Source organism: Panthera pardus, unplaced genomic scaffold (genome assembly GCF_024362965.1).
Source record: "Panthera pardus isolate Hobbes unplaced genomic scaffold, ASM2436296v1 HiC_scaffold_127, whole genome shotgun sequence".
Lineage (NCBI taxonomy): Eukaryota > Metazoa > Chordata > Mammalia > Carnivora > Felidae > Panthera > Panthera pardus.
Window position 1 is genome coordinate 139,847 of NW_026526685.1, and position 18,480 is coordinate 158,326.

At 40.6% G+C, this 18,480-nt stretch overlaps 1 long non-coding RNA gene across 1 annotated transcript; it reads left to right on the top strand.

The window, feature by feature from the left end:
• The first annotated feature begins 408 nt into the window (after nt 1–408).
• On the top strand, nt 409–17,724 carry LOC109261160 (uncharacterized). Its single transcript, XR_008421463.1, has 2 exons — nt 409–524; nt 17,401–17,724. It is a non-coding gene; the product is annotated as an uncharacterized LOC109261160 (long non-coding RNA).
• Nucleotides 17,725–18,480: the final 756 nt, after the last annotated feature.

An 18,480-nucleotide genomic window follows, 5' to 3' on the forward strand; every position in this document is an offset into this window, starting at 1 on the left:
CTGTAATAGGGACATAAATAACTTAAAAATGGTTAATTACCAACATTTATTTCATGCCCACAGAACTCTATCTACAATAATAGTAAAAATGGTAATAATAATGATAGGAATACAAATAATTTAAACTGGCTTCACATTTTACATGCATTATCTCAATGAATCTTGACATAAATGCAATGAGGGGTGAAGCTATGCTATCCCCATGTCACAGAGAAGGAAATGGAGGCTGAGAGGTTATTTTCTAAGGCAAAGAGTGGAAATTGGAAGTATGGAAACTGGTCCTGTTTTTTTTCCAAAGGCCCAACTCTCAACTTGTTTTTCCATTTATTTAATAAACATTTACTTTTTAAACTACGCAGTTGTTTGCCACTCACCCTGAGCCTCACTCTGGTTCTTCATTGCAGGTGATGAAGGCATTTATTGTCCTGACCCCGGAATTCCTCTCCCATGACCAGGACCAGCTCACCCAGGAGCTGCAGCAGTATGTGAAGTCAGTGACAGCCCCATATAAGTACCCGAGGAAGGTGAGTGAGGGCAGATGGATGGGATGTGCTCCCCTCCACTGGTTCCTGGGGCTCTGCTCGGGTGGCTGGGGTGAAGCTTATGTAGCCAATGGAATAAACATTTTCCTATGCAGAAGAAGCAATTCAACTTAGGGATTTGGAAGAATCAACTCAATCAGATGGAACCTCTGTCCTATGTCAGAAACATGGCTGACATGTCATCATAAAGAAAAAGATGAAACACATTCTCAGAGATATCAAGAAGATTATTTGTAAGGAGTTAAGATGGCAGAGCACCATGGAGATCCTGAGCTTGCCTTATCCCTGAAACACAGCTAGATCAGCATGAAACCATTTTAAACACCTAGGAAATTGACCTGAGGACCGACAACAATCAACATAACTTGAGCCACAGTGTTCAGCAGGTACATGGTGCAGAGAGGTGAACTGGGGGAGAGAAAAGACAGGGAGGGTAGGGAGATGTTTTTGCAGAGAGAGGACAGAGAAAGAGAAAGGGGGAAAGTGTGGTGCATTGGAATTTTGCAAGAAAAGCACTCCCCTGAAAGTAGCTGGAAAGAAAGGGAGAGAAAGAATAAAAATGCTCACAGGGGACTGAACAAGAAATCAATTCCCCAAAACCTTTGACAGGAAGAAAGGAGAGGGTTTCAATATCACCAGGATTCTATGAACAGTGGAGTGCAGAGTCTGAAGTTTTGTAACTCAGTGCCTGGCTGTGCTCTGGTGAGGAAGTAAGGCGACTCCCCACGAGCAGGGAGTGGGGCCTGAGAGGTCCATGGGCCACATGTGGAGAAGCGATTCCCCTGCTTGGAGTGCACTTGGTAGAGGCCATATGGCCTCCCCTCAGAGATCTTATGTGGACCCCAGAGAGCAGCCACATTTGCTGGTATTGGGACAAAGACACCAGAGTGAAACCTGGAACCAGCTGTGTTTTGTGACTTGCCATAACCTCTGAACCTCTGCTGCTGCACGATCACACACATGTTTTCTGGACAAGCCTTCCCCTGGCCGCTGCTCACTGAGACCCTCCCCCAGTGAGTCAGTGCTTGTCCAAGCCCAGCTGTCTCTGAAGTGTGGGGTTTTGAAACACAACCCCATCTGAGATAAAACTCTGGAGGAAGGTGCTGCTTGGCAGGCAGGCAGTGTGGACAGGAAAGGGTAGAGGTGGGGAGCAGACAGAGGCCGGAGACAATGAAGAGGTGCTTGATCGCAAGTTGGTGAGAGTGTGAAGTTCTTGTGCCAGAGATTAGGGAGCTGGGTGAAGCCATTTCCACTTCTCCCATGCACGTACATGCGTACACCCACACCAATAAGCTATAGTGGAGAACAAAGCCATTATACCACGCATTGCCCAACTGCCCCTTCAGGCACATCCCCTAGTAGACCAGCACAAGTCACTTCACTTGCTTAGTGTATGGACTATAGAGGGCTTCATAGTTTCAGTTCTAGGTGAAACTGGATGTAACTTCATTCAGGTTTTATTCTGTTTCCTGGTTCATTTATTTGTACATTTTCTTCTGTTTTGGCTTAAAATACAGACTTTTTTCTTCCTTTCTTTGGAAACAGAAAGGGAAAAACTTATTTTTGGTTTATTTTTTTATTTTTGACTTTTTACGATCTTTTATTCTATTTCACTTATTTTATTTTATTCTAATTACATACATTTTAATTTTTGCTTTTTTTTCTTTTCTTTCATACTTTTCTCTATTCTAGCAAGCTTCTGTCAACAAGCCAACCAAAACGCATCTAGGATATAGCATCCTTTATTTGAATTATTTTTTATTTTACTAATTTTTTTCTTCCTCTAAAATAACAAGATGAAGGATTCACCCCAAAAGAAAGAACAGGAAGAAATGATAGTCAGGGGTTTAATCAACACAGATATAAGCAAGATGTCTGAACTAGAATTTAGAACCATGACAATAGGAGTTCTACCTGGGGTGGAAAAAAGCATAAAATCTGTTTTTGAAGAGATAAATAAAATCTAGTCAGGATGAAATTAAAAATGCTGTAACTGACATGCAGTATTGAATGGATGTCACAACGACAAGGATGAATGAAGCAGAGCAGTGAATCAACAAAATAGAAGATAAATTTATGGAGAATAATGAAGCTGAGAAAAGGAGGCAAACAGGCAAAAGAGCATGCTACAAGAAGTAGTCTCAAAAAACAAAAAAAGGAATAACATCTGAAAAATAGGAGTCCCAGAAGATGAAGAGAGAGAAAAAGGGACAGAAAGTTGATGTGAACAAATTATAGTGGAAAACTTTCATAATCTGGAGAATGGCACAGGCATCAAAATCCAAAAAGCACAGAGAACTCCCATTAGATTCAACAAAAAACGACCACACCAAGGCATATCATAGTCAAATTCAGAAAATACACAGACAAGGGAAGAATTATGAAGGCAGCAAGAGAAAAAATGTCTTTAACATACAAGGGAAGACAGATCAGGTTTGCAGCAGACCTGTAAACTGAAACTTGGCAGGCCAGAAAGGAGTCACAGGATATTCTATGTGCTGAATGAGAGAAATATGCAGCCAAGAATTCTTTATCCAGCAAGGCTGTCATTCAAAATAAAAGGAGAGATAAAAGAGTTTCCCAGACATTCAAAAACAAAAGGAGTTCATGACCACTAAACCAGCCCTGCAAGAAATTTTAAGGGGGACTCTGGAGAAAAGAAAAAAAAAAAGAAAGAAAAAAAAGTAAAGACCAAAAGCAACAAACATTAGAAAGGACCAGAGAACATCACCAGAAATACCATATCTATAGGCACCACAATGGTACAAAATTCATCATTCAGTACTCAATCTAAATGTATGGACTGAACACTCCAATCAAAAGACATAGGACAGCACAGTGGCTAAGAAAACAAGTTCCATCTATATGCTGCTTACAAGAGACTCATTGTAGACCTAAAGATGCATGCAAATTGAAAGTAAGGGGATGGAGAATCATGCTATCATGCTAATGGTCATCAAAAGAAAGCCAGAGTAGCCATACTTATATCAGGCAAACTAGATTTTAAAATAAAGACTGTAACAATAGATTAGAAAGGGCATTATATCATAATTAAGGGGTCTATCCACCAAGAAGATCTAACAATTGTAAACATGTATGCCCCCAACATTAAAGAACTCAAATATATAGATCACTTAATCACAGACATAGGAAGGAAGAAAGGTCTCAAATACAAAACTTAACCACACACCTAAAGGAGCTGGAAAATATCAAATAAAGGCCAAATATGCAGAGGAAGGGAAATAATAAGATTAGGGCAGAAATCGATATCAAAATTAAAACAAAAACAGTAGAACAGTTCAATAAAACCAGAAGCCCGTCCTTTGAAATAATTAATAAAATTGATAACCCCCTAGCCAGAGTGATCAAAAAGAAAAAAGAAAGGACCCAAATAATTAAAATCATGAATAAAAGAGGAGATATCACGGCCAACATTGTAGAAATACAAACAGTAAGAAGAGCACGATGAGCAATTAAATGCCAACAGATTAGCCAATCAGGAAGAAATGGACAAATTTCTAGAAACATATAAACTACCAAAGCTGAAACAGGAGGAAATAGAAACTTTGAAGAGATCCAAAACCACTAAAGTAATTGAATCAGTAATCAAAAATCTCCCAACAAAGAGTCCAGGGCCAGATGACTTTCCAGAGAAATTCTACCAAACATTTAAAGAAGAGTTACCACCTATTGTTTTGAAGCTGTTCCAACAAATAGAAATGGATGGAAAACTTCCAAACTCATTTTATGAGGACAGTCTTACCTTTGTCCAAAAACCAGACAAATACTGCACTACAAAGGAGACCAATGTCCCTGGTGAACCTGGATGCAAAAATTCTCAACAAGATACTAGCCAACTGGATCAAGCAGTACTTTAAGAGAATTATTCACCACAATCAAATGGGATTTATTCCTAGGATGTAGGGCTGGTTCAGTATCCACAAATTAACCATTGTGATTCATCACATTAATAAAAGGACACGAACCACATGATCCTCTCAGTATAGGTAGAAAAAGCATGTGACAAAATACGGCGTCCTTTCTTGATAAAAACCCTCAAGAAAGGAGGGATAGAAGGACCTTACCTCAAGATCATAAAGGCCATATAAGAAAGACCCACAGCTAATATCATCCTCAATGGGGAAAAACTGAGAGCTTTCCCCCTAAGGTCCAGAATCAGACAAGGATGCCCATTCTCACACAAATATTCAACATAGTATTGGAGGTCCTAGCCTTAGCAATAAGACAATACAAAGAAATAAAAGGCATCCAAATGAGCAAGGAGGAAGTCAAACTTTCACTGTTCATAGATGACATAATACTTTATGTGGAAAAGCCAAAAACCTCCACCAAAAACTGCTAGAACTGCTACATGAATTCAGCCAAGTCGCAGGATACAAAATCAGTGTACAGAAGTCAGTTGCATTTTTATACACCAATAATGAAGCAGCATAAAGAGAAATCAAGGAATATATCCCACTTATAATTGCACCAAAACCCATAAAATACCTAGGGATAAACCTAACCAAAGGGGTGAAAAATTTCTAAACTGGAAAGTATAAAAAGTGTATGAAAGAAATTGAAGAAGACACAGAAAAGATGGAAAAACATTCATGCTCCTGGATTGGAAGAACAGATATTGTTAAAATGTCAATACTACCTAAAGCAATCTACATATTCAATGCAATTCCTATAAAAATAACACCAGCATTCCTCACAGAGCTAAAACAAACAATCCTAAAGAAAACCAAGTCTGGAGGCATCACAATTCCAGATTTCAAGATGTGTTACAAAGTTGTAATCATCAAGACAGTATGGTACTGGCACAAAACCAGACACTTAGATCACTGAAACAGAATAGAGAACCCAAAAATGGACTCACAAATGTATGGCCAACTAATCTTTTTTTTTTGCTGAAGATATTCTTTTTTTTTCAATATATGAAATTTATTGTCAAATTGGTTTCCATACAACACCATGCTCATCCCAAAAGGTGCCCTCCTCAATACCCATCACCCACCCTCCCCTCCCTCCCACCCCCCATCAACCCTCAGTTTGTTCTCAGTTTTTAAGAGTCTCTTATGCTTTGGCTCTCTCCCACTCTAACCTCTTTTTTTTTCTTCCCCTCCCCCATGGGTTTCTGTTAAGTTTCTCAGGATCCACATAAGAGTGAAAACGTATGGTATCTGTCTTTCTCTGTATGGCTTATTTCACTTAGCATCACACTCTCCAGTTCCATCCACATTGCTACAAAGGGCCATATTTCATTCTTTCTCATTGCCACGTAGTACTCCATTGTATATATAAACCACAATTTCTTTCTTTTTTTTTTTTTTCAAATTCATAAGTTATTTTATTTTTTTTCAATATATGAAATTTATTGTCAAATTGGTTTCCATACAACACCCAGTGCTCATCCCAAAAGGTGCCCTCCTCAATACCCATCACCCACCCTCCCCTCCCTCCCTCCGCCCATCAACCCTCAGTTTGTTCTCAGTTTTTAAGAGTCTCTTACGCTTTGGCTCTCTCCCACTCTAACCTCTTTTTTTTTTTTCCTTCCCCTCCCCCATGGGTTTCTGTTAAGTTTCTCAGGATCCACATAAGAGTGAAAACATATGGTATCTATCTTTCTCTGTATGGCTTATTTCACTTAGCATCACACTTTCCAATTCCATCCACGTTGCTACAAAAGGCCATATTTCATTCTTTCTCATTGCCACGTAGTATTCCATTGTGTATATAAACCACAATTTCTTTTTTTTTTAATTTTAATTTTTATTTTTTTTCAATATATGAAATTTATTGTCAAATTGGTTTCCATACAACACCCAGTGCTCATCCCAAAAGGTGCCCTCCTCAATACCCATCACCCACCCTCCCCTCCCTCCCACCCCCCATCAACCCTCAGTTTGTTCTCAGTTTTCAACAGTCTCCTATGCTTTGGCTCTCTCCCACTCTAACCTCTTTTTTTTTTCCTTCCCCTCCCCCATGGGTCTCCGTTAAGTTTCTCAGGATCCACATAAGAGTGAAACCATATGGTATCTGTCTTTCTCTGTATGGCTTATTTCACTTAGCATCACACTCTCCAGTTCCATCCACGTTGGTACAAAAGGCCATATTTCATTCTTTCTCATTACCACGTAGCTTTCCATTGTGTATATAAACCACAATTTCTTTATCCATTCATCAGTTGATGGACATTTAGGCTCTTTCCATGATTTGGCTATTGTTGAGAGTGCTGCTATAAACACTGGGGTACAAGTGCCCCTATGCATCAGGACTCCTGTATCCCTTGGGTAAATTCCTAGCAGTGCTGTTGCTGGGTCATAGGGTAGGTCTACTTTTAATTTTCTGAGGAACCTCCACACTGCTTTCCAGAGTGGCTGCACCAATTCGCATTCCCACCAACAGTGCAAGAGGGTTCCCGTTTCTCCACATCCTCTCCAGCATCTATAGTCTCCTGATTTGTTCATTTTGGCCACTCTGACTGGCGTGAGGTGATATCTGAGTGTGGTTTTGATTTGTATTTCCCTGATGAGGAGTGACGTTGAACATCTTTTCATGTGCCTGTTGGCCATCGGGATGTCTTCTTTAGAGAAGTGTCTATTCATGTTTTCTGCCCATTTCTTCACTGGGTTATTTGTTTTTCGAGTGTGGAGTTTGGTGAGCTCTTTATAGATTTTGGATAGTAGCCCTTTGTCCGATAGGTCATTTGCAAATATCTTTTCCCATTCCGTTGGTTGCCTTTTAGTTTTGTTGGTTGTTTCCTTTGCTGTGAAGAAGCTTTTTGTCTTAATAAGGTCACAGTAATTCATTTTTGCTTTTAATTCCCTTGCCTTTGGGGTTGTGTCGAGTAAGAGATTGCTACAGCTGAAGTCAGAGAGGTCTTTTCCTGGTTTCTCCTCTAGGGTTTTGATGGTTTCCTGTCTCACATTCAGGTCCTTTATCCATTTTGAGTTTATTTTTGTGAATGGTGTGAGAAAGTGGTCTAGTTTCAACCTTCTGCATGTTGCTGTCCAGTTCTCCCAGCACCATTTGTTAAAGAGACTGTCTTTTTTCCATTGGATGTTCTTTCCTGCTTTGTCAAAGATGAGTTGGCCATACGTTTGTGGGTCTAGTTCTGGGGTTTCTATTCTATTCCATTGGTCCATGTGTCTGTTTTTGTGCCAATACCACGCTGTCTTGATGATGACAGGTTTGTAGTAGAGGCTAAAGTCTGGGATTGTGATGCCTCCTGCTTTGGTCTTCTTCTTCAAAATTACTTTGGCTATTCGGGGCCTTTTGTGGTTTCATATGAATTTTAGGATTGCTTGTTCTAGTTTCGAGAAGAATGCTGGTGCAATTTTGATTGGGATTGCATTGAATGTGTAGATAGCTTTGGGTAGTATTGACATTTTGACAATATTTATTCTTCCAATCCATGAGCAGGGAATGTCTTTCCATTTCTTTATATCTTCTTCAATTACCCTCATAAGCTTTCTATAGTTTTCAGCATACAGATCTTTTACATTTTTGGTTAGATTTATTCCTAGGTATTTTATGCTTCTTGGTGCAATTGTGAATGGGATCAGTTTCTTTATTTGTCTTTCTGTTGCTTCATTGTTAGTGTATAAGAATGCAACTGATTTCTGTACATTGATTTTGTATCCTGCAACTTTGCTGAATTCATGGATCAGTTCTAGCAGACTTTTGGTGGAGTCTATAGGGTTTTCCACGTATAATATCATGTCATCTGCAAAAAGCGAAAGCTTGACTTCATCTTTGCCAATTTTGATGCCTTTGATTTCCTTTTGTTGTCTGATTGCTGATGCTAGAACTTCCAACACTATGTTAAACAACAGCGGTGAGAGTGGGCATCCCTGTCGTGTGCCTGATCTCAGGGAAAAAGCTCTCAGTGTTTCCCCATTGAGGATGATGTTAGCTGTGGGCTTTTCATAAATGGCTTTTATGATGTTTAAGTATGTTCCTTCTATCCGACTTTCTTAAGGGTTTTTATTAAGAAAGGGTGCTGGATTTTGTCAAAGGCCTTTTCTGCATCGATTGACAGGATCATATGGTTCATCGCTTTTTTTTTATTAATGTGATGTATCACGTTGATTGATTTGCGAATGTTGAACCAGCCCTGCATCCCAGGAATGAATCCCACTTGATCATGGTGCATAATTCTTTTTATATGCTGTTGAATTCGATTTGCTAGTATCTTATTGAGAATTTTTGCATCCATATTCATCAGGGATATTGACCTGTAGTTCTCTTTTTTTTACTGGGTCTCTGTCTGGTTTAGGAATCAAAGTAATACTGGCTTCATAGAATGAGTCTGGAAGTTTTCCTTCCCTTTCTATTTCTTGGAATAGCTTGAGAAGGATAGGCATTATCTCTGCTATCAACGTCTGGTAGAACTCCCCTGGGAAGCCATCTGGTCCTGGACTCTTATTTGTTGGGAGATTTTTGATAACCGATTCAATTTCTTTGCTGGTTATGGGTCTGTTCAAGCTTTCTATTTCCTCCTGATTGAGTTTTGGAAGCGTGTGGGTGTTTAGGAATTTGTCCATTTCTTCCAGGTTGTCCAATTTGTTGGCATATAATTTTTCATAGTATTCCCTGATAATTGTTTGTATCTCTGAGGGATTGGTTGTAATAATTCCATTTTCATTCATGATTTTATCTATTTGGGTCATCTCCCTTTTTCTTTTTGAGAAGCCTGGCTAGAGGTTTGTCAATTTTGTTTATTTTTTCAAAAAACCAACTCTTGGTTTCATTGATCTGCTCTACCGTTTTTTTAGATTCTATATTGAGCCACAATTTCTTTATCCATTCATCATTTGATGGACATGTAGGCTCTTTCCATAATTTGGCTTGTTGAGAGTGCTGGTATAAACATTGGGGTACAAGTGCCCCTATGCATCAGGACTCCTGTATCCCTTGGGTAAATTCCTAGCAGTGCTGTTACTGGGTCATAGGGTAGGTCTATTTTTAATTTTTTGAGGAACCTCCACACTGTTTTCCAGAGTGGCTGCACCAATTTGCATTCCCACCAACAGTGCAAGAGGGTTCCCGTTTCTCCACATCCTCTCCAGCATCTATAGTCTCCTGATTTGTTCATTTTGGCTACTCTGACTGGCATGAGGTGATATCTGAGTGTGGTTTTGATTTGTATTTCCCTGATGAGGAGCGACATTGAGCATCTTTTCATGTGCCTGTTGGCCATCGAGATGTCTTCTTTAGAGAAGTGTCTATTCATATTTTCTGCCCATTTCTTCACTGGGTTATTGTTTTTTCGAGTGTGGAGTTTGGTGATTTCTTTATAGATTTTGGATAGTAGCCCTTTGTCCGATATGTCATTTGCAAATATCTTTTCCCATTCCGTTGGTTGCCTTTTAGTTTTGTTGGTTGTTTCCTTTGCTGTGAAGAAGCTTTTTCTCTTCATAAGGTCCCAGTAATTCATTTTTGCTTTTAATTCCCTTGCCTTTGGGGATGTGTCAAGTAAGAGATTGCTACGGCTGAGGTCAGAGAGGTCTTTTCCTGGTTTCTTCTCTAGGGTTTTGATGGTTTCCTGTGTCACATTCAGGTCCTTTATCCATTTTGAGTTTATTTTTGTGAATGGTGTGAGAAAGTGGTCTAGTTTCAACCTTCTGCATGTTGCTGTCCAGTTCTCCCAGCACCATTTGTTAAAGAGACTGTCTTTTTTCCATTGGATGTTCTTTCCTGCTTTGTCAAAGATGAGTTGGCCATACGTTTGTGGGTCTAGTTCTGGGGTTTCTATTCTATTCCATTGGTCTATGTGTCTGTTTTGTGCCAATACCACGCTGTCTTGATGATGACAGGTTTGTAGTAGAGGCTAAAGTCTGGGATTGTGATGACTCCTGCTTTGGTCTTCTTCTTCAAAATTACTTTGGCTCTTCAGGGCCTATTGTGGTTCCATAAGAATTTAAGGATTGCTTGTTCTAGCTTTGAGAAGAATGCTGGTGTAGTTTTGATTGGGATTGCATTGAATGTGTAGATAGCTTTGGGTAGTATTGACACGGAATTCAGCACGGAATCTTTTTCCATTTCTTTATATCTTTTTCAATTTCCTTCATAAGCTTTCTGTAGTTTTCAGCATACAGATCTTTTACATTTTTGGTTAGATTTATTCCTAGGTATTTTATGCTTGTTGGTGCAATTGCGAATGGGATCAGTTTCTTTATTTGTCTTTCTGTTGCTTCATTATTAGCGTATAAGAATGCAACTGATTTCTGTATATTGATTTTGTATCCTGCAACTTTGCTGAATTCATGGATCAGTTCTAGCAGACTTTTGGTGGAGTCTATTGGATTTTCCATGTATAATATCATGTCATCTGCAAAAAGCGAAAGCTTGACTTCATCTTTGCCAATTTTGATGCCTTTGATTTCCTTTTGTTGTCTGATTGCTGATGCTAGAACTTCCAACACTATGTTAAACAACAGCGGTGAGAGTGGACATCCCTGTCGTGTTCCTGATCTCAGGGAAAAAGCTCTCAGTTTTTCCCCATTGAGGGTGATGTTAGCTGTGGGCTTTTCATAAATGGCTTTTATGATGTTTAAGTATGTTCCTTCTATTCCGACTTTCTTGAGAGTTTTTATTAAGAAAGGTTGCTGAATTTTGTCAAATGCCTTTTCTGCATCGATTGGCAGGATCATATGGTTCTTATCTTTTCTTTTATTAATGTGATGTATCACGTTGATTGATTTGCGAATGTTGAACCAGCCCTGCATCCCAGGAATGAATCCCACTTGATCATGGTGAATAATTCTTTTCACATGCTGTTGAATTCGATTTTCTAGTATCTTATTGAGAATTTTTGCATCCATATTCATCAGGGATATTGGCCTGTAGTTCTCTTTTTTTACTGGGTCTCTGGTTTAGGAATCAAAGTAATGTTGGCTTCATAGAATGAGTCTGGAAGTTTTCCTTCCCTTTCAATTTTTTGGAAAAGCTTGAGAAGGATAGGTATTATCTCTGCTTTAAACGTCTGGTAGAACTTCCCTGGGAAGCCATCTGGTCCTGGACTCTTATTCGTTGGGAGATTTTTGAGGACTGATTCAATTTCTTTGCTGGTTATGGGTCTGTTCAAGCTTTCTATTTCCTCCTGATTGAGTTTTGGAAGCGTGTGGGTGTTTAGGAATTTGTCCATTTCTTCCAGGTTGTCCAGTTTGTTGGCATATAATTTTTCCTAGTATTCCCTGATAATTGCTTGTATCTCTGAGGGATTGGTTGTAATAATTCCATTTTCATTCATGATTTTATCTATTTGGGTCATCTTCCTTTTCTTTTTGAGAAGCCTGGCTAGAGGTTTATCAGTTTTGTTTATTTTTTCAAAAAACCAACTCTTGGTTTTGTTGATCTGCTCTACAGTTTTTTTAGATTCTATATTGTCTATTTCTGCTCTGATCTTTATTATTTCTCTTCTTCTGCTGGGTTTAGGCTGTCTTTGCTGCTCTGCTTCTATTTCCTTTAGGTGTGGAATTAGATTTTGTATTTGGGATTTTTCTTGTTTCTTGAGATAGGCCTGGATTGCAACGTATTTTCCTCTCAGTACTGCCTTTGCTGCATCCCAAAGCATTTGGATTGTTGTATTTTCATTTTCATTTGTTTCCATATATTTTTAAATTTCTTCTCTAATTGCCTGGTTGACCCCTTCATTCTTTAGTAGGGTGTTCTTTAACCTCCATGCTTTTGGAGGTTTTCCAGTCTTTTTCCTGTGGTTGATTTCAAGCTTCATATCATTGTGGTCTGAAAGTATGCATGGTATGATGTCAATTCTTGTATACTTATGAAGGGCTGTTTTGTGACCCAGTATGTGATCTATCTTGGAGAATGTTCTTTGTGCACTCGAGGAGAAAGTATATTCTGTTGCTTTGGGATGCAGAGTTCTAAATATATCTGTCAAGTCCATCTGATCCAATGTATCATTCAGGGCCCTTGTTTCTTTATTGACCGTGTGTCTAGATGATCTATCCATTTCTGTAAGTGGAGTGTTAAAGTCCCCTGCAATTACCACATTCTTATCAATAAGGTTGCTTATGTTTGTAATTGTATTATATATTTGGGGGCTCCTGTATTCGGTGCATAGACATTTAGAATTGTTAGCTCTTCCTGATGGATAGACCCTGTGATTATTATATAATGCCCTTCTTCATCTCTTGTTACAGCCTTTAATTTAAAGTCTACTTTGTCTGATATAAGTGTGGCTACTCCAGCTTTCTTTTGACTTCCAGTGGCATGATAAATAGTTCTCCATCCCTTCACTCTCAATCTAAAGATGTCCTCAGGGCTAAAATGAGTCTCTTGTAGACAGCAAATAGATGGGTCTTGTTTTTTTATCCATTCTGATACCCTGTTTCTTTTGGTTGTCAAATTTAGTCCATTTACTTTCAGTGTTATTATAGAAAGATATGGGTTTAGAGTCATTGTGATGTCTGTAGGTTTCATGCTTGTAGCGATGTCTCTGGTACTTTGTCTCACAGGATCCCCCTTAGGATCTCTTGTGGGGCTGGTTTAGTGGTGACGAATTCCTTCAGTTTTTGTTTGTTTGGGAAGACCTTTATCTCTCCTTCTATTCTAAATGACAGACTTGCTGGATAAAAGATTCTTAGCTGCATATTTTTTTCTGTTCATCACATTGAATATCTCCTGCCGTTCTTTTCTGGCCTGCCAAGTTTCAGTAGAGAGATCGGTCACGAGTCTTATAGGTCTCTCTTTATATGTTAGAGCACGTTTATCCCTAGCTGCTTTCAGAATTTTCTCTTTATCCTTGTATTTTGCCAATTTCACTACGATATGTCATGCAGAAGATTGATTCAAGTTATGTCTGAAGGGAGTTCTCTGTGCCTCTTGGATTTCAATGCCTTTTTCCTTCCCCAGATCAGGGAAGTTCTCAGCTATTATTTCTTCAAGTACATCTTCAGCACCTTTCCCTCTCTCTTCCTCCTCTGGAATACTAATTATGCGTAGATTATTTCTCTTTAGTGCATCACTTAGTTCTCTAATTTTCCCCTCATACTCCTGGATTTTTTTATCTCTCTCTTTCTCAGCTTCTTCTTTTTCCATAATTTTATCTTCTAGTTCACCTATTCTCCCCTCTGCCTCTTCATTCCGACCTGTGGTCATCTCCATTTTATTTTGCAGCTCATTAATAGCATTTTTGAGCTCCTCCTGGCTGTTCCTTAGTCCCTTGATCTCTGTAGCAATAGATTCTCTGCTGTCCTTTATACTGTTTTCAAGCCCAGCGATTAATTTTATGACTATTATTCTAAATTCACTTTCTGTTATATTGTTTAAATCCTTTTTGATCAGTTCATTAGCTGTCATTATTTTGGGATGTTTTTTTGAGGGGAATTCTTCTGTTTCGTCATTTTGGATAGTCCCTGGAGTGGTGCAGAACTGCAGGGCACTTCCCCTGTGCTGTCTTCAATAACTTGCGTTGGTGGGCCGGGCTGCAGTCAGACCTGATGTCTGCCCCCAGCCCACTGCTGGGGCCACAGTCAGACTGGTGTGTGCCTTCTCTTTCCCTCTCCTAGGGGTCGGATTCACTGTGGGGTGGCATAGCCCATCTTGGTTACTTGCGTACTGCCAGTCTTGTGGTGCCGTGGACCTGGAGTATTAGCTGGGGTGGATTGGCAAGGTGCACAGGGGCAGGAGGGGCAGGCTCAGCTCGCTTTTCCTTTGGAGATCCACTTCGGGAGGGGCCCTGCAGCACCAGGAGGGAGTCAGACCCGCCGGAGGGATGAATCCACAGAAGCATAGCATTGGGTGTTTGCACGGTGCAAGCAAGTTTCCTGGCAAGAACTGGTTCCCTTTGGGATTTTGCCTGGGGGATGGGCGAGGGAGATGGCGCTGGCGAGCGCCTTTGTTCCCCACCAAGCTGTGCTTTGTTGTCCGGGGCTCAAAAACTCTCCCTCCCGTTGTCCTCCAGCCCTCCCGTTCTCTGAGCCGAGCTGTTAACTTATAACCTTCCAGATGTTAAGTCCCGCTTGCTGTCAGAACACACTCCGTCTGGCCCCTCTGCTTTTGCCAGCCAGACTTGGGGGCTCTGCTTTGCCGGCGGGCTGCCCCTCCGCCCTGGCTCCCTCCTGTCAGTCCATGTAGCGTGCACCACCTCTCTGCCCTTCCTACCCTCTTCCGTGGGCCTCTCGTCTATGCTTGGCTCTGGAGAATCCATTCTGCTAGTCTTCTGGCGATTTTCTGGGTTATTTAGGCAAGTGTGAGTGAAATCTAAGTGATCCGCAGGATGCGGTGAGCTCAGTGTCCTCCTACACTGCCATCTTCCCAGAAGCCCCTGGCTAACTAATCTTTAACAAAGCAAGAAAGATTATGTAATGGAAAAGACAGTCTCTTCAGCAAATGGTACTGGAAAAACTGGACAACGACCGGCAGATGACTGAACATGGACTACTTTCCTACCCCATATACAAAAGTAAACTCAAAATGGATGAAAGACCTAAACGTAAGGCAGGAAGCCATGAAAATCCTAGAGGGGAAAACCGACAACAATCTCTTTGACCTGCAGCAGCTTTTTACTTGTCATGTCTCTGGAGGCAAGGGAAACAAAACAAAAATGAACTCTTGGGACCTCATCAAGATTAAAAGTTTCTGCACAGCAGAGGAAACAATCAGCAAAACTAAAAGGCAACCAATGGATTGGGAGGAGATATTTCCAAATGACATATCCAATAAAGGGTTAGTGTCCAAAATTCATATAGAACTTGTCAAACTCAACACCTAAAAAGCAAATAATCCAGTGAGGAAATGGTCAAAAGACATGAAAGACACTTTTCCAAAAAAGACATCCAGATGCCTAACAGACACATGAAAATATGCTTAACATGACTCATCATGAGGGAAATACAAATGAAAATTACAATGAGATACTCCTTCACATCTGTCAGATAAAATTAACAACTCAGGCAATAACAGATGTTGTCAAGGATGCAGGGAAAGACGAACCCTTTTGCACTGCTTGTGGGAAGGCATACTGGTGCAGCCACCCTGGAAAAGAGTATGAATGTTCCTCAAAAAACTAAAAAAACAGAACTACAGTATGACTCAGCAATTCACTACTAGGTATTTATCCAAAGGGTACAGGAGGGCTGATTCAAAGGGGAACATGACCCCAGTGTTTATAGCAGCACTATCAACAATAGCCAAAGTATGAAAAGAGCCCAAATGTCTATTGACTGATGAATGGATAAATTAGATGTGGTGTGTGTGTGTGTGTGTGTGTGTGTGTGTGTGTATGTGTGTGTGTATGTGTGTGTATAATGGAATATTACTCATCAAAAAGAATGAAATATTGCCACTCGCAACAACGTAGATGAAACTACAGTGTATTATGCTAAATTAAGTCAGGGAAAGGCAAATATCATATGATTTCACTCATATGTGGAATTTAAGAAACAGAACATGTGAACATAAGGGAAGCAAAAATAATATAAAAACAGAGAGGGAGACAAACCATAAGAGACTTTTAAATACAGAGAACAGAGGGCCACTGGTGGGATGTTGGTGTAGGGATGGGCAAAATGACGAGGGACATTAAAGAGGACATTTTGGGGATGATCCTTGGGTGTTATATGTAAGTGATGAATCACTAAATTCTATTCCTGAAATTTAAAAGATTAGATTATTTGTAATCTTTCAAAATTTGAAAAAAATTGAAATCAACAACTGCCACACCTTTTAAAAACATTGTTTGTAATAAGATATACATTCTAAATTGTAACCCAGTACATATATAGATGCAGAGCAAACAAAAGTTAACAAATATTTACTCTAGCACACAATACATTTTAATAGTTTTTATTTACTTCATTTGTTTTCAGTGCCATATGCAACCTATGGAAATGTCCAGCAATAGAGAAGTGATTGAATTATTAATGGTATTTAATGTTGTCCTATAATTTAAAAAGACGATGCAGATCTTTTTGTTTGCAACATAAAAATATCACAACAATATCTTATTAAGAGTAAAAAGTAAGGTGTGAGTGAATAGACATAATATTATCCTATTTGCTGAAAAACAGTTTGAAAGGATACTTATGCCACAGGCTTAATGTCTCCTTCTTTTGTAATAGTTGCTGCATTTTCAGACTGTTTGCAATCTAGACATATGCCATACAGCTAATATTTATTGACATTGACTATATGTACCAGGTCCTGGACTCAAAGATTTACATTTTTATTATTTGATTTAATCCTCTTCAAACCTGAGATGGTGTAACCATCCATTTTATGGAGCAGAAATGGAGGTTCAGAGACTTCAAGTAAATTGTCTGAGGTTGGAGTTGATAAAAGGATGGAGTTGAAATTCAAACCCACGTGTATCTAACAATAGAGTTCATACTTTGAATGTTAGGCTATGCTGCCTCATAGAGAGGAGAACGGAGGATGCATACCAGTTAGGATGGGCTAGATGTTATTGTGGGTAACAAATAGCCCAAAGTCTTAACAACTTATAATAAAGGAAGTATCTTCCTTGCTCATGCCACATGTCCACCATGGTCCCCCTGGGACCAGGATAAAAGAGCACCCACCATAGCTAACTACCAGGTGACATAAGAGATGGACAGAGAGGTGGCCAGATGCAGTTGTTCCCAAGTGTTGTGTTCGAGGTGGCACACTTTACTCCCACTCACATTTCCTGGTCAGAGCATATCACAGGGCTGCATCCAGCTTAGTGGGTAAGAGGACAATGTGACATTCTTCATAGAGCCTAGCGAGGCCACCACATGGTACCAGCCTGTCTGGGGACTGCTCAGGGGCAAAGGAGGGGCATGGGTCATTGGTAGGAAATGATAGCAGGACTAAGTCAGGATAGGTTTGCTTCATCCTCAACCAGGTGGAATTTGTCCCAGAGTTCCCCAAAGTCATAACTGTTAAGATTAAAGAAGTGAACTTCAGAAAAAGGAGTTTGGTCAGATGTAATCAGCAAAACACTCAGAAACCACTCTGTAATCTTGACCAAATCCCTGGCTGCCTCAGTTTCCCCACTATGGAGAGGGTGAGGAGGGGAATGTAGAGCACTGTTTTGCAAGAGTGTCAGGACTTCCCATGTTCTAGCATTTTTGTTCTCTTAAATTAATATGTTATTGTCTTCCCTCCACATCCCTGGGTAAGTGCTCCAAATGTGGTCTGGTAATAAAACATTGACATCAACATCCGAGGCGACCTTGTGTTGTGCTTTTATTCTGTGAATAAACTGGCACTAAATGCTATCCCTCCATAATTCTTCCCAAGTTCCATTAGAGAAAACTCTGGTGCCAGGGGCCCTGGGTGACTCCTTATGCCCATTCAACAACTAGGACACAGAGGTCAGGGGGACATTCCTATGGCCCCAGGTGTCCATCTCTGTCTGGCTTGACCATGCCCTGCTGAGGATGAGGCCAGGGCCAGAGCTAGTAAGGTGGCCGGGGAAGGGGGAAAGGGCCGAGGGCAGCCCACTGTGGTGATTCCACTTGCTCGAAAGACCATGGCTCCCTGCTCCATCCACCATTCCATGGATCTGCTGCCACTGCCTCTGAATGCTGCGGCTGCTGCTGCTGCTTCCTGGCCCTAGCCTGCACCAGCACAGATGAGTGAGTGAAGGATCTGCCCTTTGGGGACTCAGGAGTCCTGCAGGACTCCTCCAGCTCTTTTCCGGGGTGCCCATTCCTGCATTCCTTCCATGGGGCCCAGGAGTTCTGTTTCCCCAGCCTTGCCTTGGGGCCCCCACTCACTCACCCTTCCCAGGGCCTAGGTATCTCTCAGCCTCACCAGGGTCTAGGAGCCCTCCCCACACTTTATAACCTCCTCCTGCCATCTGCAGCCTTCCCAGCTGCTGGCCTGTGGTCCTGTGAGCTGCCCTTCACTCCATCCATCCTTGGAGACCGAGATGGCATCCGAAGTGGGGGGCACTGGAGGATGGGAGAAAAATGGGCAG